This window comes from Nannobrachium achirus (assembly GCF_963921795.1).
Source record: "Nannobrachium achirus genome assembly, chromosome: 11".
Taxonomy (NCBI): domain Eukaryota; kingdom Metazoa; phylum Chordata; class Actinopteri; order Myctophiformes; family Myctophidae; genus Nannobrachium; species Nannobrachium achirus.
In genome coordinates this window covers 20,464,224-20,486,403 of record NC_137820.1, presented here as the reverse complement: position 1 = coordinate 20,486,403, position 22,180 = coordinate 20,464,224, and positions in this window count along the sequence as shown.

Sequence of the window (22,180 nt, the reverse complement as noted above, 5' to 3'; positions counted from 1 at the left end):
TTGAAAACAAGCTTTACCAAACGGTAGATGTGTCCGTTGATGGTAAAGGTAGTGCAAGTAAAACTAAAGTATTAAAAACATACTATTTACTATGAATAATTACAACTTCTACTCATTCATTGTTGTTATTATGATACATTGAATGTTTTGTCATTATAATATATGCTGAAATAGTTCTAAAAGTAAGATTTTATTCTTGTTTAAAAAATATGCTCTACCAAACGGTTGAGATGCCTGTTAATGGTAAAAGAGTAGTGTCCAATCAACATACACAGTACACCTGTTCACCTATTCAACCCTAATTATCAAAGTTCAACATATTATCTAAAGTTCATAATCTGATATTTGTTTTGTCACTAATGTGTCAAGAAAATGAAACAATATTTTTGAATTTGCCATTATCCAATCTTCATATATATGTCCCAAAAATACATGAAAATTAGGCATTTTTGCGCATATAATGCATAATTTGCATATTTAAAAATAAAGTTTCAGAAAACTTGTAATACATTTTTTGTAATCAACTGGAGGAGTTTCATTGTTCTAGCTATCAGTTAAAGTTTTTTCTACCAAATGCACCCTTAACATTAACGTACATCTCTACCGTTTGGTAGAGGCTTATATTTTAAAAACTGGTGGGTGTATTGTAAAAACAATTGATTGTTGTTATTAATGCCTAAAGGGAATAGAAAATGCAAAGAAATAATTTTTTGACAGCTTCTTTCTTGGTGCGAACTTCAAAGGGTTAATTACAAATATTGTTTTTCATTATTGTTTGACATGTATGACACTTTTCTCCCCAGATAGTCAGAATTTACCTTTATTATTCATTGTCAATTATTGTCTAATTATTATTCTAATTAGCAGTCTATACAGCTGTCAAGACAATGGGTGCCTCAGAAAACAGCTAAGAAATGTTGTGCCCAAAAAAGGTTGCCCACCCCTGAACTAATGATGCCAACATTGGAGATGACAAAAATGAATGTGAGTTATACATAAACAAAACAAAACTAAGAACTCATTTTCTGAGAAGAGACAAAACACGGTTATACTGTAATTCCAATGGCTATACATGACAATGATCAAGACTATTAAACGTATTTGTTTGATACGTATATGAATATGTGATTCTATTCACTGGCCATGTGCTGGTAACAGTATTCAATCCTCAGTGTCTGTGGCCTCCAGGAGGTTAACACTGTCCACAGGCACAGATGATGTCATGATCAAGAATCCGATACTAGATATCAGCAATGCAATCTGTAATTGAAAACACTGACCTTCCAGCTCTCTACCGCGGCAAAGTTGCACGTAATAATTGTGTTGGCCAATATGAAAGATGCGGTAATGAGGGGTTTGTCTTGTCATATATATATAGAGAGTCTATAACCTAACCTATACTCAACCACCAGAGGCTTTGTGAGCATTATTATGTCAGCTTTGTAATTAGGAAGACCATAAAGTACCTCAACCTTGCCTATAATCAACATCCATGACCCCTCTTTGTATTTACCTACTGTATATATTTTTTGCACTGTTTATTTTTTTATTTATTATTATTTTTTTTAAATACATTTCTTTTTTTTACACTATATCTACTGCATAGTACTGTGTTCTATCCGTCTGTCATTCAATGTTATATGAGATACTTCAATGGTTTCCTGTGTAAATAAGCCAAGTGCTTTCCTAGGATCTTCTTTTAGTTGACCTTGTACCAGTGAACTGTACCGTCATGAAACTGTACCTTTTTCTATGCAAACCTCTAATAAAGTCTTCAATCAATCAATCAATCAATCAATCAATCAATCATTAATTATATGTGTGTGTTTGTGTGTGTGTGTGTGTGCGTGCGTGCGCGCGCACGTGCGTGTGTGTGTGTGTGTGTGTGTGTGTGCGCGCGCGCGTGTGCATGCGCAACCATGCGTGTTTCATTTAGGTGTTAATGTGTACCAGCATGGACAGCAGTTAACTGTGTTGTCCATGCTGAGACACAGAAACACCTGAATAAAACAAACCCACAAATAATGTTATTACCTTCAGCTGCATTTACCTGTCAATGTGGCCACTGTGAAAATGGTTCTTTACTGACATGGAGTGACAACAATTCTACACAATTCTACAGTGTTTCAGTGGAAAAGGCGCTTTAGATCCCATCTGCCTACATAGCCCACATAGTTTCAATAAAATGAAGCTATGTATGTCTCTTTTGAGAGAGAGAGACAGATACAAACTTTAACAAAATAAAGAGTCACTCAAAGGGATTAATTCATATGAATTATGATAGATAAAAAATATATAGGTATGCTGTGCCATTCACATAATGTTTAACAACGTGTGGGAACACTTTCTCCCGTCAATGCACACAGTACAGGCTGCCTATTGTGCTTGTTTCTGTTTTAGCCAGTTTACAATGTACAGATGCCATAGTAGTTAAGACTCAAGATTCAAAAGAGTTCAAGATTCAAGATTCACTTAGGCCTATACAGGTTCATGCAGGGAAATGTTGTAGCACGTTGAATGTGGGAATTTAAATGAGTTTGAAATCTAAATGGGGTCATTTACATTTCAGAGACATTTATTATTATTATTTCCATTTTGTATTTTAAACATTGTCAACAAGTCTCCATAAATACCAAAATCCCTATCATTGTTGAAAGTAAAGTAAAATGGTGTACCAACACTGGTTGATTAGAAGCCAGGACATACCAACCATACTGATTTATGGAAGAACATATTAATCATTTACTACAGGCAATTCCGTTTTTATTTGCTTTCTACAATCGTCTTGAGCGGTGGGCTCTTGACATCTGCAACTGCACCACATACAGATACCATCATCACATTCATTGTTCAAGACTATCAAGAAAGATTATGGGAAGATATTAGTTTTACTGTAGGCCTACAAACAAGACCAGCAGGGCCAGCCCTATAGCATATAGACGGCCATTTTAACTGACTGACTGACTGACTGACTGACTGACTGACTGACTGACTGTGTGATAAAGTTACAGCATTTGTCTGCTCCAACAATGCACAATTGCAGAGTAATCATCACTCCAGGCTATGGGATGTACTGTAGTCTATCCTTGGTTGGTCAAACAACTGACTTGCTAATTCCACATCAGTCGTCCCTCCAAATTCAATAATGTTTGATTGATTTTATTTCCCATGGGCTAAATACAGATTGTGATTTCTTTACGGAAATCAATCAAACTGAATGAATACCCCACATATAAATACAACACTGCCCTGTTACATTTTGTTGTAACAAAGACATCTATATAGAAATAATCCTATTGAGATGTAAACATTAATAACCCTAACCTCTAATACACATTGACAGAGTTGTTTTGTGAAATTAGCGTTACATATAATCGGATGGTTTTATTAATTTGAATACAAACTAGAAGCAGTGCTCTTCCAGGCCTCCACCAGGCTGTGTGTCCTGGTGGTGCTACTGTATAATAGGCCAATGTAAAAAGGGTGGCATATGTTCTTCACCATAGATCTTTCATGGAAATCGGACGCTGCATGCATGATTTGAAGCATTGTGTTCCAAAAATGTGTTTTGCTAAACTCTACCTGCTGGTGGCGCTATAACAGGCCAATGTGAAAAAAGGTAGCATTTGTTCCTTGACCTAGTGGGAATATGTGTGGCAAATTTCACGGTAATCGCAAGCTGCGTTGATGATTTGAAGCATTTTGTTCAAAAACGGAGCAATCCTGCAAACTTTGGAAGCTAATATTAGCCAATCAGGATGGAATATGAAATAACAGACCGATCGGACTTGATCACATGACTATAGAGATACTGTGTACCGATTTGCGTGATTTTTGGATAAAATCTCAAGGAGTAATATGCAAAAATGTGTTTTACATAAGTCGGCCCAAAGGTGGCGCTATAAAAGGCTGATGTGAAAAATGCAGGGCAAAGGTTTATCCTTAGCCTCTAGGGAGTGCGCTTACAAAGTTTGAAACTGATCGGTGGAGTTATAGGTAAAACCACAAATCGGCCTGTTATAGCGCCACCATGAGGCTGATTTAAAAAAAATTAAGTGGCATTTCTTCCTCGGCCTAGTGGGAACGTGTGTGCGCGATTTCATGATAATTGCACTTTGCGTTTGGGATTTGAGGCATTTTGTTCAAAACGGCTCAATCCTACAAACTTTGGAAGCCAATCTTAGCCAATCAGGAAGGAATATGCAAAATCGGACAGATCTGTGTCGATCACATGACTGTCGAGATACTGCCTACCGATTTGTAGGATTTTTGGACAAAATCTGTAAGAGTAGTGTACAGAAATGTGTTTTGCGAACATCGGCCACTAGGTGGCGCTAGAAAAGGCCCATTTGAAAACTTTAGGGCAGAGGTTCTAGATTGGCATCCAGGGAATGTGTGTGCTCTGGCAGCGACCGGGCCAACGGCGACTGAGATTAGCTGCACACAAACTGCGAGGACACACGGACGGACGGACACACGGACGGACGGACGGACGCACGGACGGACGCACGTGCACGGACGGACGAAGGGGAAAACATACTCTCCCCCAAGCCTTCGGCTGGTGGAGACAATGATGAAAAGAAAACAAGACAGGCACGTCGGCGGCGAGGCCTTGAGGCTGTGAACCTTGTATCGTGATTCGAATAGTATCGTGAATTGAGTGAATCGTTACATGCCTACCTCACACATTAAAAAGCAAGGCGTCAGAGTTAGCAAACGGTGGTGAATAGAACAGGTTATCACAAGTTTCAAAATGGCAAGGACATTGAGTGAAACAACACGAGTACTCCCCTGTCCCCAACACGATCTTAAGAGATTAGGGCCCTAAATTTGCAGCTGTTGTCCGAACCCCCTACTACTTCTATGATTACAGTCTTCTTCTGGCTTAAATGTTATGTATGTTAAGGGTGATTTTACCTTGTCTTGGCTGTATTTGCCAGGGCTGTAGCTCTGCCTGTGCTTCAGGTCTGTAGCCTCAGCTCAGCCGCTGGTCACATGTTGCAACGCACAAACTAAGCTGCCTCCTCTTTGGTAACTTCTCATTTGCAAGCAAAACTCTTATCTCCCAGTACCTAAGGAATGTTCCTTGTTAGGAATGTTGTTAAGTACAGTACATTTATTAAGTCAACATACAGTAGCAAATGTTGCATTTTGCCTAGTGACTAGTTCCTACAGTACCAGAGGTGATTGTCATTCCTTGGAGTAGTGATATTCAACTGGCGGCCTGTGGGCCAAATTCGGCCCCAGCGGAGCTTTCTTGTGGCCCCTGGAGAACATTCCATATTCCAATGTAAAAATAAAACAAAAGTATTATTGGATGGTTGTTTGTACAGGATCACCATTTTGAATGTTGCTTGGCTTGGCAACATACACAAGCTCAACAGATTTGTTCTGAGTGCAGTCCATCCATTCATTTGAAACCATTTCTGGTTCTTGAGTGGATGCTGTCCATTTACCCCAAATAAATAATTGGGGGATTGTGTCCATCTTCCATCTTCTCCATCATCATTCACTTCAAACACATCTTGTGCTCTTATCAGTCGGGAGCTCAAAACAAAAGCAAAAGCCTTTCATTCATACGAACATGTAAAAACTTCACCTTGCCACCTTGCCATCTTGCTTCAAATACTCTTCCCGCAATGACACTTCCATGCCAATGACCCATAAATAAATTACCCCTACCCTGTACATATACTGCTTTTATAACTGTGATATTTGATTTTCTTTGCTATTTGTTATACCCATGAGTTGAATACCAAGAACTTCTGACGTAAAAAAAGGCCATAAAATGACTTATTTGGGATGCTCCTTTTAGGCAGGGTGTTTAGCTGTACTTGTACTGTAATACATTCTTTTATTGTATTGACTATACTTGTTCGGTTCTCCACTTTTGTCTAATAGAATAATCAATCAATCAATCAATGATCTATAAAGGACTGGCACAGAATACATCAAAATGCATAAATGCAGTATGAAGCAGGCCCTAATACTTTACCAAATTGGACATACATGTCCATTGTTGTGATAAATAGCACACAACAAACGTTTGACTTTATTGAGGGGGGGAAAAAACACCTTTTACAACAAATGAACAAATGCATGACTTTTTAAAGGCATGCAAGGCAGGCCCGTATTCGAGTGATTTAAAAAGACAGCAAGGCCTTGAGGCTTGTGAGGTGCGCCTGAGCAGATGGCCTCGCACTTCCACAAGTGCACAGTTCAAGCAAGCATTCACAAAATATAGGGCAAAATAGTTATTACAGGTTCTGAAATGTTACATGTGACACAAAACCAGCGCTCCCATATCCCCAAATACAGAAATAAATGGGTCTACTCTGCAAGCCTGCAGGAGATGGACCATTACCCCTTCTCATAATACTCATAATTGGAAATAATCAAGTACCTCAAAACTGAAGGCTACTTAACTACAGTATTTTTACTTTTACTTGTTTTACTATTCTGAAAAACATTTTAAAATACTTTAAATAGCCGGTGTACATCGGCAGTTGTGAGCTTGTAGATCAGCTATTTGAAATATTCAAAAGGTTTAGGGAAAATAGAGCCCTCTTACGTCCCCATCTTTAAACCAATGCCAAGGGTCATCAATGTACCCGTACACGGACAAACGTGTCCGTGGCAAGACTTGTCCATGTCCCCTGCAAATCTTCTATTTAAAAAATAAAATCACACCCGTGTGAACTGAGCGGTGGTTTACCCACCTCATAGATCATGTGTACCGATTTTGTGACATTTGAAGAAAATATGTAGGAAAAGGAGCAAAAAGTGTGTTTTGGAGAAAATTCAAGATGGCGGAAAATCTATCCTGGCGCAAATGGGCGTGGCCTATATGGGGAGATGCGTCTTGACCCAAGGAATCCAGGGAAAAAAGAATTTTAATTTTCCGATCTACGGTTCAAGAGTTACGGGGCAAAACGTAAAGTGGGCCGTTATAGCGCCACCATGAGGCCGAGTGATGTAATTATTTTTCGATTCATTCTTAAAATCATTATGAATCTCCTCTCCGAGGTTTGAAACTGTAGCTCCTATGGTTTACGAGAGAAAAATACTTGAAAGTGTTTTCTTGCATTGTCCCATTATAAGTCAATGGGGACAATTAAGCGTCGTTTTTTGCCGATTACGTCGGCATGGTAAGGCGGATCGGAACGAAAGGTAATAGAACACCATTCCCGGCCGAGCCGCACATTTTGATGTATATATTGCGCGAGTGGCGTAAATGGTGCGGCACTAGTTACGCGCCGAAGTTTAGGCTACATACAGACAGACAGACAGACACGGACGGAGACCCACACACACGGCCACGTATAGGAGCGTTGTGACCACCGCTCAAAAATATTATAGTATACAGTGGCTGACTTGCCAGTCTCCAGGTTTTCTTCAGAATAGGTAGGACACTGATTTAATTATTGCAGGAATACCAGTGATGTAACAAAGTACTTATAATTACAATACGTCTATATACAGTATAGCCCACTCATCACACTTTTCACTTTTACTTCAATACATTTAAAATAAGAAAATATTATTCTATTCAACTGGATTATCATAAATCAAATCAGAATATAATTGCAAGTCACTCATCATATTGGATTATCCACAGATTACACACTGTTCATATTCACAATAGGCACTCTCATCAAAATGCCTGCTGTCTATTGTTTTATGCTGATGTATACAATTTAAAGTTTAAAGTTGTTACAGATTCTTATGATATTAAGCAAACTTGCATAATATCCTCTTAATACCCGGCCCGCTCAAGAACCCCTGGACTTTGAAAACCACTGGTACCAGTACACCCATAAACGCCATTGCAGAGAACCATACCAAAAAATGTCTTCCAAGCCAATGAATGATCAGATTTTAACTTAACAGTTTAAGAGCTGCGTTTCTCAAATGCTCTTTGACATTAACACTCTAGAAAAGAGCCCAGATTTTTTAATGACCGGTGGATGATGTCAATATGATAATTCTTCTCTAATTGTCTTTAATGCTTTGAAAAGTTCAAAGTCATCACTTATGAAAAAGTAGAAAGTGAAGAAGGTAAGAAAGTAGACAAAAGTTCAGAGATGGCCATGGAAATAATAACAATAATACACTTGACTTTTAAAGCAATTTTTGAAAATGGGTTATAAATTACTTCCCTCTCAGCTTTCCTACTTCAAATAAAGTTCAAAGGGACGAGGACTAACCACTCTCCCTCTTTAAAAACACAGCATGTGTTCTCCATCATGTCTACATATTTTATTCATGGTAATAGTATGACCACTCCTTTTGTATGTCCGTGGCAAAAATATATTTTGAGGAAAATGTCCATCACAAGCCCAGGGGTTGATGACCCCTAACCATTTGTGCAGGGCTGAGATTTTTTTCACTGTAGATAGTCTACATTTCAAAATCATCCTTAACCCTTAAATTCAATCAATTCTTTCAATGGACTAAACCTTGTTTTATTTGATGCACTAGCATTTGGCCTTTTGTGCCCTAAAAAATGTAAACACCAACGGCCAATTAGCCTTGCCCCTAAAACAACGAAATTCTATGCCTGATTTTGGCCATTTGAAAATAGCCGAACTTATAGATCTGCTAATTTCAAAAGACTGCTATACGTTTGAAAACTTTAAATGGGATAGTGAGTACTTTTACTTTTGGTACTTGGATGCCAATACTTTTGTACTTTTAAGTAAATTTTGAATTCCGGACTTTTACTTGTAACAGAGTATTTCCACATTGCATTATTGATACTTTTATTTACAGTAAAACATTTGAGTACATTTACCACCACTGGGAGTGTGATGCTTAAACTGTGGTCTTTGAGACTCCGACACTGCTAGATGCAGCTTGTGCCTTCCAGCCTACAGTACATGGTATTCTTCAACACGTTTTCACAAAACTGGCACTAATCAAGCCTCGCGTTCAACAGATGAACTGACCAACATGTTAACTTCATGGATCATGTTTTTGAGTATTTGTTTTATTTAGCTGAAGATTGGTGAAGCAGCGGTTAAGCAAGTTCAAATGAAATACACTATTTGTAACAACTTGGGATTTGATATGGGATATTCTACACAGCCAACTATTGACGTTTCCTTTTGGACTTTTGCCAAATCAAGGTACGACATAACTAGAAAGGGTTTCTCATAGTGCATATCTCAACCAGCACCAGGCAAGGTGTAACTCAGTGTGGAATTCAACATTTTGGCAGGAATGATATGATTTGGGAATTGGGAAAGACCGATCAACGTTCAGCAGAACTATGGGATAGTGATTCTGATATTATGCCTTCACCAAATGTGAAAAAATTACTTTTACACTGATCGGTGCAGTGGTCTGTGACATTTGCCTTGGACAGACAGACAGACAGTTGAAAAAATAATCTACCTCAAGATTATGGTGCCTAAACTCAACCCTTAGGCACTACACTGTAAAAAGGTACCCACCAAGGAGGTTTCCTTGCCAATGACAGCCTTGGTGTCCACTTGACGTGTGCACCTAATATTGCCATTGCCTGGAATGGGGTTTGATTGACTTCCCTAATTGGCCAACAAATTGACTGCACACTCACTGTCTGCTACTGTAGGTCTACTCTGATGCTTTGTGTATAGTTATGATTAAATATAACAGGCTTAGATTTTTATACTAGTGGGCCCATCACTTGTCAGAAATGTCACTTTGATGTAATGACAGGGCATTACATCACTTTTTAATGCTAACAATTCCAAGACCGTCTTTAGGGCAGGTACAAGTGTGTGTGTGTGTGTGTGTGTGTGTGTGTGTGTGTATGTGTGTGTGTGTGTGTGTGTGTGTGCGTGCGTGCGTGCGTGCGTGCGTGCGTGTTACCTACCTCCTAAAATCACAGATGTAATCACAGAACCTGGATTTAGGTTTGGAATTCCACGTCAGGTTTCACGTCCCCATCTCATCTGGGAATTCTTCTGATCGAGGCTTCGTTATTACAAGCTGTCAAAAACATTCCCAGCCTGAAGGAAAGAAAATGTGGGGTTGTCACAGCTCTTGTACATAGCTCTCATCCAGAACATACAGTATAAGATATGTGACGATATATGACTAATCAGTGGCAACGAATTCAAGACAAAAGTCTAATTGTTGGACAGAATAGACAGAATAGATTAATTCTTTTTTTTTTACCATACCAAGCTATTAGTGGGCTATTAGCCAAAGCCAGGTTTTATGTTCACAGTCAAATCGTGTTAGTCAGGTAACAGGTTAGACAACACATCCCATTATTGGGCGTAGCTGGATTGGGAACTCCTTGGTTATGGCTGAGTCAGAGTGACGTTGAACGTTGGCCGGCAGACCCGCCCTCCCATTAGCCATTTTTAACCCATTTAGGCCTGAGATTATTGAATGCTTTAACTATAGAAAAATAGCAGATATACAAGCTTTAACTATAGAAAAATAGCAGATATACAAGCTCACAGCGTTCGAGCTTGTAGATCTGCTATTTTTGAACAAGTAGTGAAAATGTGTACAAATCTTTGACTTGTATGTATTTTTAAAGTGAACATTTTGCATCTGGGTGGTCCCTGGAACTAAATATTTTGAGATGGGGGTCCGTGGCCAAATACATATCATTTTGGGGGTCCTTCACATGAAAAGATTGGAGAACCACTGGCATAGTAGTCTCTCAAGAACAGACTGAGCTCCAGTTGAAGTGAAAAGGACCTTTTCTTTGACGATGGCTAGCCAGATTGCTGACATAGAAACATAGGTTTTTCAAAAAAACCTTAGAAGGATTCAAAATACACTTATATAATCGGGTCAAAATTGAATTTTTCATGATTTTTCAAAAATAGCAGATCTACAAGCTCGCAGCGTGGCACTCGGTGCCGCGCTGTGAGCTTGTATATCTGCTATTTCTCAATAGTTAAAGCATAAAATAATAATACACAATAATGTGTACCCGTTCTAACATTGGTAATCACGTGGTCTAGGACTCTCCAAAATCGGACACCCAAAAACATGCCGTCGGGCTCCATATAAGCAGCTTGAGGTTGCTTACTCATCCTCCTCCTAGCTAAGGTAGCCTCTTGTCAGAAAATCCATCCAGTCCAAAGATGCAACAGCAGCGAGTCAGTCATTCTGACAAGCAGGTTCTAGCTGTCTGCAGGGAAGTAACATTAATTCAAGAGCAATATGCTGCAACAACTAAAGGGATAGTTCTGGTTTAAAAAAACAACAACAAAAAAACACCCAAAGATATGATTGATCTTAAAACATGTTTTAGTTCATCCAAAAATCCCTTGTTCTATTTTTGCTATCAGAGGCACAAGCATTTGTCAAATCAATACTAGTTCAAATCAATAAGGCTTAAAACAGTTTCTATTACATACATAAACGTTTCCCCCCTTTTTTTCAGCTGGTTTGCATTAGCTGAGATCAAGTGTTAGCTAATAAATGTGTGAAAATGGCATGCTGCCGTTTTTTCTGCCTCAAAATGTTTAATTTAGGTTTCAAGACTAAATTACTCATGGATAAAATGTTTAATTTAGTTTTCAAGACTAAATTACTCATGGATTATGTAAAATTGCCACACAATAATTACACAATACAATAATTGGCCTACAATATCTGGTTGAGAATGGATTGAATGGAAGAGGCATTGGGCTTAGATGGTTAGAGAATGTTCTGGGAATTGTGTTTCAAGTAGACTTGTGTTTAAATGACATTTAGTTCTAATTAAATCATAGAATGCCTCGATTTACTTTCAGCTACTTCTCTGGTATGACACATTCATTGTAATTTTATGGTTCAAAGCTTAGGATAAAAATTGTCTTGACAGTTGCATAATAATTGACGGTATCGACTTTTATGGTTCAAATTTACCAGGGTGTCATCTAAAAATCACACCCGTGTGAACTGAGCGGTGGAGGCTGTGCACCGCTAGGTGAGTGTAGCAGGGGTTGAGGTATATGGGTAAAATACATGCATTGCAAGGTTGCTCAACAGTGTGTGTGTGTGTGTGTGTGTGTGTGTGTGTGTGTGTGTGTGTGTGTGTGTGCGCGTGTGCGTGTGCGTGTGTGTGTGTGTGTGTGTGTGTGTGTGTGTGTGTGTGTGTGTGTGCGCGCGTGCGTGTGTGAGAGAGAGAGGTTGTGTGTGTTGCTCACCCAGGTGTGTGTGTGTGTGTGTGTGTGTGTGTGCGTGCGTGCGTGCGTGCGTGCGTGCGTGCGTGCGCGTGCGTGCGTGTGCGTGCGCACGTGTGTGTGTGCGCACGTGTGTGTGTGTATTGCAGTTGATGCAATTCAGGCTAGACTCGACAGCACCCTCTCTGGTAACTCAGTGGTACTCAGGCTACACATTCCTCAGGCTACAGACCCACATACATACATACATACATACACGGATACACGCACAGCCATGCTATGGAGCAGTCTACCACAGCTCAAAAACTAACAGTCATCACATTATGAAGTGTGTGTACTACTTTCTTTAAAAGCCTGTTACAAGAGTAGCAATAACATCTGAAACTATGTACCTATATTAAATGAGCTATAGTCAACCTTTTCTTGAAAAACGGATGCTAAAATAAAAATAATGTTTCGAAAATATTTTATAAAAAAATAAGCTTCATAATTATGTGTTTCTTTTCAAAAGTGACCACAAAAAGCGTAAAATAATGATAAAATAATCATTTTGGCCGTTGTCAGGCTGACTTTGTTTACATCCCTCTTCTATTCTTTTATATGGAATCCATATAAAAGAATAGAAGAGGGATGTAAACAAAGTCAGCCTGACAACGGCCAAAATGAAAAAGTTGACTATAGCTCCTTTGAATTAGCACATTTGCCACATTTGTTCAAAATCCAAATCATTCCATAGCCAATTGGAATGGGATCTGAATGAACCCGACTCTACTGGTATATATACTGTGGTGGCTGAATTTATAGATTGCCAAATATGTACTAATCTAATAGCCCTAAATGCATTGCTGGCTACCAAAGGGCTAGTTTGACTGTGCTACAGCTGTCCATCTTAACAGGTGACATCCCCCACAGACTGCTACTGCTACACTATTCTCTGTGTCAGCAAATAATCTGTCCTAACAGGGATACTATACATGGTCTTCTACCACTTTTTGTGGTCACATGTTCAGATACTGGATTCTGATTGGCTTAAAACAGTGGTAAATCAGACAACAACCTTGAGTTTCAGGGTTGTTTGGCACTCGGCTTCGCCTCCTGCCACAACCCTGAAACAGTGGTAAATCAGCCAAAAACCCACTCCCTCTCATGGTAAATGGCTTACATTGCTAACTTAACCAGTCAGCTTTATTATATAGGGTACTTATAGCCCGTTTATATTTATTTCCATTTAGGGAGCATCTCAGAGTATAACAGGTGTAGTGTTGAAGACGACAACTGCGAGGCTTGAGCCCAGGGGGGCCATTCGGCTCCTGTAGTCTAGCATGCCAGTCTGCTCTGTTTTTTATGATCTTTCAATAAAACTTACTTGTCCGACTTTAGTTACCAACTACAGTAACCAAAAGTTTGTCCGCCTACCCCTCCCACAGTTTTTGCACCACACACTCATGCCATATGTCAAATTGATCTGCTTCATCGGGCATTGTGTGCTTGGTGAATTATTTCCCCCATTGGCTCCCGTTCAAGTATTCTTCTCTCGGAAACCGTAAGGCCTACAGGTTCAACACTTGGCTAAAAAAGAACGGATCTGTAACAAAACGATACTGTCGTACTATGGACTATACATTGCTGTACTCAACTCCCCACGGCCCACCTACATTCAGGGCCACCACTGCGTGAAAGTAGCCTGTTTTCTATTCAGTAACAGTAAAACTCTCACTTAATTTGGTTTAAAGCTTTACGAACAGCACGTTCACATTTGTCAATGTTTTATCATTAAATATAACAGCAAAATAAAAATTTCCATTTTGCATTTTCTCTCAAGTACCCACTGTAGTACCTCTGCGTACCCGTGTTCCTCCATTTGAGAAACACTGCCCTACAATCATCCTGCTGGTGCAGAACAAGATACCTAAAATAACATGGGATGTGATGTTTCAGACAATTAACCACACCATTTACTTAATTTATTTTACAGATACTTCATGTTAACCCATTTCATGGTGCAAAAGGTGCATAAAAGAAAATCTTGTTTGCAGCCCTCTAGATCAGTGGTACTCAACCTGTGGGTCGGGACCCTCAGGGGGGTCCCCAAACGATTTAGAGGGGTCCCCAGATGACTAACTTGCAACATTGTTTTCTCAGTGTATAGAGTATCTACACATTTCTAAAGTGACGATTCTAAGACTTTAATACATCTAAAATGGCAAATTAAACCTATTAGAGGCAGAAAATATGAAAATAGCCCATGCATGCAGCCTCGTGAGCATGTAGATCGGCTATTTTCACAATAGAACCGTGTTACACAAAATGTAATGCCTCAACTCTTACTGTAAGTGCCAATAAGTGCTTGTCAGGGTGGGGGGTCCCCAGTTCAACTATGATTATTTTGGGGGTTGTGGCCTGAAAAGGTTGAGATCTCATCACTGCTCTAGAATAGATGACCAGCCCAAGCCCATGACCCGCTTTTCTCATTCTCATTCCACCAATACTGCATAGTGTCTATCTCCATGCCAGTGGTTCTCAAACAATGTCATGTCAAGAACCCCCAAATAATACATATTCTGAAAATATTTTTGCCAAGGATTCCCATGCAAGATTTGTAATTTTTTCCCAATAATTTTCCAAGCTCACAACACATAGCATTGCATTGTGAGCTAGCAGATTTGCTATATTTTCAAATGATGTATTTAATGTTGAAGGGTTTCAATAGATGTTGATGATATATTCACTCATTTAGCTGGAGACCCCTGGAACCCACTCAAGGACCCCTGGGGGTCCCCAGACCCCACTTTGAGAATCATGCACTGCTCTATGCAATATATTCTCCTGCCCATCTCATATTTCATTGATTGCTCAGGTAGTGAGAATGTGTAGCTCCATTCAACTTCAACAATAATTGTCTCAATTGTTTTCAGGTATTTTCAGCTCATTGTCAAATAAAGGTCATTTCAAACCAGCCTTGAATCGTTGTGTTCCTGCTATAGGACATTAGTATATTTGTTTGCATTGTGCTGTAGATAGATACAATATAACTTCAACCACTTAAACCCTATACACTTCATTGTTCGGCTCCATAAGGGTCTATACTGATCACTTCCTTCTCTACAACACATCTCTTTGACACATATAGCCGATAAAGCTCACAATGCACATGTTGCAATATGTATGCCTCTCTCCAGATTCAAATTTTGTTTTGCAGCCACTAGGTGGCCTAGACAATGGTCTCCCACATCCAAACAAACCAAACATCTACCATAACTCAAGAGGGGAATCCCCCTTTGCGTCATCCGCAACTTCAATTTCTTACAGGGGTAAAAAAGTGGGTGAAATTCTTCATCGTAGCTCCCATCATAGGACAGGGGGGATATTATGCTTTTGGGCTTCAGGTTGAGCTACTCTGCTACATTCACCCTCCTTTGACCCCCAGGCGGAGAGGGAATCCCCCTGGAAGGGGAGATATTAGGCTGTTGGGCTTCAGGCTGAGCTTCTCTCCTACATACTGTATTAAATGACAGCATTTCATTTGAAGTTAAAACCAAATACTGGAAATCTGGAAAAGGGACACATTTTGGAAAAATGCTGCCGATTATTTAAGATTCATGACATAACTGTGAACTTTGCACGCTCTACTGATGTTGATGTACAAAAATGGTCATACCTTTTCTTCATCCTTCAAGCTTAGGCACAGAAATGTTTTTCTGCTCGGTTTCTTGGGTGTCATTGACACTCCATTGTGTGTAGACATCTTGGAAACAAATAGCTGCCCTAAAAGACATCAAAATAAGGGTAATTGTTGACATTGGAGATGACATTCAGTCCATCTGTCTAATGATTTGTAATTCTGCTCCTGCCTTGTGCACATTTGTTTTATTCAAAAGCCCATGTCCTCCATCACCAAAGATCTTATCTAATATCCTTATTCTTAACAGTTGGCTAACATTTATTCTTAAATGTGAGTAAGACGTGTTCAATAACGTTGTCCTCTAATTGATTGGATTTTGATTGGATTTTTATTCAGCACATTTTTAAAAACAATACAATAAATATATTCCACCAAAATAGAAAAACAATTAAAGTGCTAGGAGGAGGCAAGAAGCCTAAAGGGCTTATACGAGGCATCTACCTGTGTACGACAAACAAATTAAATAACAAGTATTGCAAAAAATGCATATACACATACAGTTTACAGTTTAGGCATTTAGCAGACGCTTTTAATCCAAAGCGATTTACAATAAGCAGGTAATACACATCACTATAATAAGCAGATAATATGTCAGTACACAACAATATAACAATATAACAAATGCATAGGAAAATCAATCTAGAAAAAACAATAACATAGGTAGACCATGCACCTAATCAGTAAAAAACTTCTAAAACCTAAAAAATATTATCTATCTTCATGTATGGTCATTGAGGGAAGGGGGAGTGTTACAGTAGTGCTATGGGAGTGTTAAAGTAGTGCTATGGGTTTAGGTGGAGTCTGAAGAGGTGAGTCTTCAGTCCACGGCGGAAGCTAGGGAGTAAGATTTTTGTCCTGGGGTTTTTAGCGAGGGTTCTGTCAGCATCTCTGTGTTGGCTGATCTGAGTGAACGGGTGGGGTTGTAGGGGTTGATCAGGTTTTGGAGGTATGGAGGAGCCATACCTTTGGCTGCTTTGCACATACTTACATATATACATACCTACATAATACATACATATTAAGATACATACATATACATACGCACACACACACACGCACGCACACACACACACACACACACACACACACACACACACACACACACACACACACACACACACACACACACACACACACACACACACACACACACACACACACACACACACACATACATACATACACATACATACATACATACATACATACATACATACATACATATATACATATACATATACATACATATACATACATATACATACATACATACATACATACATACATACATACATACATACATATATACATATACATATACATATATATACATACATATACATATACATATACATATACATATACATATACATATACATATACACATACATACACAAATAATTAAAACTTGATAGAAAAACAAAACAATACCTAAAAATCCATAACAAGATTACTGGTTAACCAGAACATCCTTCAATTCGTTCCTATATACGTTCAATGATGAGAGTTGTAAACCTGTAGAGTACTTGTCCCACAGGGTAGTACCTCTGTATTTTAGTGGAAATTGACCTTGACTAGTGTGGTAAAAAGGGGGGTGAAGGTCGCCTGTAGCCTGTCTGGTGTTATTTGAGAATTTGTTTGAAAGTAGTTACTAAAAGGTTTTGGAAGTATATTTGGGGGTATATTTGATCTTATAAATAAAAGTGCATATTTGATACAGTAGGTGTTGATCTGGAAGATAGTGAAACGTTTTAGCTTATTAAAATGTGGAGTAGTGTGGTCAAGTCGTTTTGAATGAGTAACGGTTCTTCTGACAAATATTTAAATTGAATCAATCAATGATGTACCATATCAAATCCTTGAAAATTCACTTCTCACTAGACATACATAAACCGCACCAACTTAGAAGAGTTGGGGGCCTTCTTCTTGTTAGGCCTTACTATATATAGACCACCTGCTGTTCAGCAAAGGTGGATCTATCTATGGGTCAGCTCAATTAAGATTATGATAAATTATTTTCTTATAAATTGCATCTAGCAAGTGAAACTTTTCCCTGTCCTCTCATTATCAAGAATTATTAGTACTGGAGCTCCACAGAGTTGTGTTTTGTCACCAATTGTATACATACACCCATGTGCCCTAATTAATGATTAGCACTGGTGCTCCACAGGGTTGTGTGTTGTTTTTCACCAATTGTATACACCCTGTAGTGCAAACTAATGAATGTCAAGACTGCCATGGCCCACGCATTTCTTAAGTATGTGGGTGACATGGAATTAGCGTATAACCGGAGGTAGGGAAAAAACAACACGAAAAACATTCCTTTCCGAAAAACGTCCCCTAGTCTATGAGACACCAACTTTGATTGGCTCCCACAAGTTTCCCAAAACAAATCTGCGATGTCCCTATAGCCAAAAATGTTCCATATTATGGCATGTTCTAACTGTGTGCCAAATTTCATGCTTTTATCGTAAAGTACACGATTCCATCAAAAATACTGCCCGAAACGCACATGAGCCAGTCTGGGGCTGGGCATATCATAGGTGAATATCCTCCAAGTAAAGACGCCTGGAGGACTCTGGTCAACAGGCATGGTTTATATACAATGGATGTTTTAGACTGAGCGAAGGATTTCAAAGTTGTTTTACTGTACATCCGTGCTACTAGTGTTCTGTTCTTTTGCCTATGTGTGCTTGGAAAGCACTGACTGAGTTGCATTGCATGATCTTTGCCATTTATCAGTTATTAGCTACCAATCATTACCCTGCCTTGTTTTTATTAATGATCAAACCCTTAATGAGCAGCCAGCCTCTTCCTTTCCACCTAAAAGTCCAGCTAAACATGTGGCCAATCGGCAGAATAATATGCATCAAAAAGTCAGAACAATTGACAACAACTCATTGGTTCCCTGATCCATCAAATATCCAAATATTTGTTTACTGAATAATGGTGGTAGCTAGACAGTGCAGTATTATAATTGGGAGAATGCAATTTTATAAAGGTGGTGAAAGGATAGTGCAATATATTTAGAATGCAAGAGGGCAATATCATGTACTGTAGCCAATCTTCATTTTAGGTAATTTGTCTGTAATTGTTTACCAGTATATTTGACATTTTATGTTATCTGATAGTTCTATTGATTGCTGTCTGTCATCATGTCCTATTGTAACATCTCTTTGACCGCACACATTTTCTCTTGGGAATAATAAAGTTGATCTTGATTAACATCAATTACTCAAAGTTTATGTTGCAGTGAGAATGTCTGACTAAATGGTTCCCATTAAGTCCTTATGAAAATGATGTTCAGTTAAGACTAGGGGGGTTGATTAATAGTAAGGTGAGGGCGGGGTGAGGGTATTGTGCCTCATGTTTCCTCCATTCCAAATCCTTTTGATTTTGACATTATTTGAAGGCCAAACCCGCTGTTCCAAACAAGTAAGATGCAGGGTTCAAATCTCACTTGGAGTGAGACACAGGGAAATGGCTAGCTACTCTCACTCAGGACAACTTTTTTTTTTTTTTTTTTTACAACAAGGGTTCATATTTTAGATTGTAATTAGAGAAAAGAAAAGATGGGCGTTAAAATGTTTTAATTTACTGTTTTAGCGAGTTTAGCTATTTTGATTTCAGTGGGTGACATGCGTACAAGTGGCTAGACACAATAAGCCAGCAAATTCTTTATTACTATTTACAGTAACACTACTAGCGCCCATAAGTCACATGTGTCCTGTCCATGAAAGGTGGTGGTGCATCCTGGGAATGGGCTTGTGTCTAAAAAGACATATTTATCCACTTGTACGCATGCCCCCACCCACTGAAATCAAAATCATTAAATAGCTAAAACGATAGAAAACATTTTAACACTAATCATTGCTTTTACAATGGACAGTGGACACATGCCACCACCCACTGAAATCAAAATCATTAAAATACCGGTAGGTAAAACAATAGAAAGCAGTAAATGGAAACATTGTAACACTAATCTTTTCTTTTCTCTAGGCGGATCGGTCTGGTCTGGCTAGGACGAAGGCTCTATGCCTAGGCCTCCTCACTGGTACAGGCCGTGAGTCAGTATAGGATACAACAGCAGCGACAACACAAATGTGTGTGTGTGTGTGTGTGTGTGTGTGTGTGTGTGTGTGTGTGTGTGTGTGTGTGTGTGTGTGTGTGTAGTGTGTGTGTGTGTGTGTGTGTGTGTGTGTGTGTGTGTGTGTGTGTGTGTGTGTGTGTGTGTGTGTGTGTGTGTGTGTGTGTGTGTGTGTTTGCATTTACCTTCTTGTTCAACTTGGTCCATAGGTATGAACTCAATCCAATGAAGAATCCTACACAGGAACACAATATGTTTGCATCACAAAGACACTCTGCATGGACATACATTACATAAACGTGTCATACGCTTTAGAATTTTCGAAATTGGGAAGTTCTATATTTAACAGAACGTTTGGAACAATGCATTAGGCCTATTTGCGAATAAAGAACAAAAAGAAACATTTTGGTGGGCCTCTCTGAACATGTACTACATATAGTGTCCATGAGATGGCAGTGGTGCTTTGTTGAAAATATTCCAGACCACCCACATGTGCATCTGTGTGAGTGTGTAGGCCTGTGTGTGAGTGTGTAGGCCTGTGTGTGAGTGATGTGTGTGTATGAGAAGTGTATACACACATGTGCCTTGCCCACTTCCCTCCTCTTATCGTAATAGGTTGATTAATTGGTGGTAAGTAGTACAGTCAGATCGCTACAGGATTTCAAATCAGTTTGGGGTGTATAGTCTGTATCAAATGCCTAATTGGTGCTAAAGGCTATTAAATGCTTTCTTTTCCTTTTCCAAATAGTGTTCTGTGTAAGCTTGAAATGTTGTCTGTAGGTCCTATAATAGGCTAGCTCTAGAGCTCTACCAGAGCTAGCCCTAGCCTACTAACTATATCTAGGCTAATATAGGCTAGTTGATAAATGTTGGGATTTTAGCTGTTGCCAAAGGCTTTCACACATAGGCTAACTGCCTACTTTACAGATTGTGCGAGTTTAATATCGACCGAGCAGCAAGCAAATAACATCCGATATTCGAGAATGCAAGACTGCACGGTCTGTTCAGAAGGGGTTCAGAAGACCAAATTGCGCCAGAACAATTAAAGGACGACATATGCCATGCAACTTGCTAGGCCTAATAAAATAGGCCTACCATAACTTTTGTATTTGGGCCCAAAGTGCTATCTTCAGTGTCGTGTCGTGTGTGTAGTGTACTCCTGTGTACCTGTCCTGCACGCACAACGTCAGGCGACACCGAACGTACGACGATGATTTCATTTGCTACTATAAATTTATGATTTGCACTGAACTGTCTGTCTACAAGTTAACTTATCTTTATGCTATGCATCTGGTTGATTTAGACAGGTGACAGAGATTGCCCTCTGAACTGGACTCAGTCAGATGACCACTAGAGGGAACCCTAACCTCCATCACGAGGCAACATACAACCTCATTTGAAGGTAATGCACAGTGATACATTTACTTGAGTAGACCTACTCTAGCCTACTTTAGTAAAATTTTGAGGTATTTGTACTTGAGTATTTCCAATTTCTCTCAGAGGTAAATATTGTACTTTTACTCCTCTACAATTATTTGAAAACTTTAGTTATTAGTTACTTTGTAGATTTTGATTATTATTACGAAACAGACATTAACCACTTTATATACAATTTGGCCATTTGAAAATACCGATCTACAAGCTCACAATGCGCATTGTGAGCTTGTAGATCTGCTATTTTCAAAAGATGTGTATACATTTTATATATTTGAAAACATGTGAAACAGGACATTCTGCATAATGAGTTTCTACTTTTTGTACCTTAAGTACATTTTGATACCAATACTTTTGTACTTTTACTCCAGTAAATTTTGAATTCCAGACTTTTACTATATATTAAAATACAAAAAAGACTGTAGTCTACACATCTTTTCCCCCTATGCCTTCGCCAATAATTGTCACTATTATTTAACAACAACAACAATCAAATACATGTTATTATATAGTAGGCCTATAACTTATTCCCTTTCCTTTCAATTTAAATAACCCTTTCAGTGTAAAACTATTGCAAATCATAGCACAGCACACCATGATCTGCAGTAGTTTGATCCCCCATGGTAAAAAAGGGAGAAAAACCCCCCACTGTATTACATGTAGTCTGTCCTGGATTAAAGCGTGGAAAAGTCAAGTCACAGCTTCACACTTGAATCATCTTAATCGATTTATCCACAATTCAAGGGCAGAGCATTACCCCTTTCCTCCAAATCTAGCGAGTCACAGATCAGCTCTCTGGGTTTTGTGATTGATGTGAGTGAGCAGACTTTGGTGTACATGAGATACTGTTGAGATGGA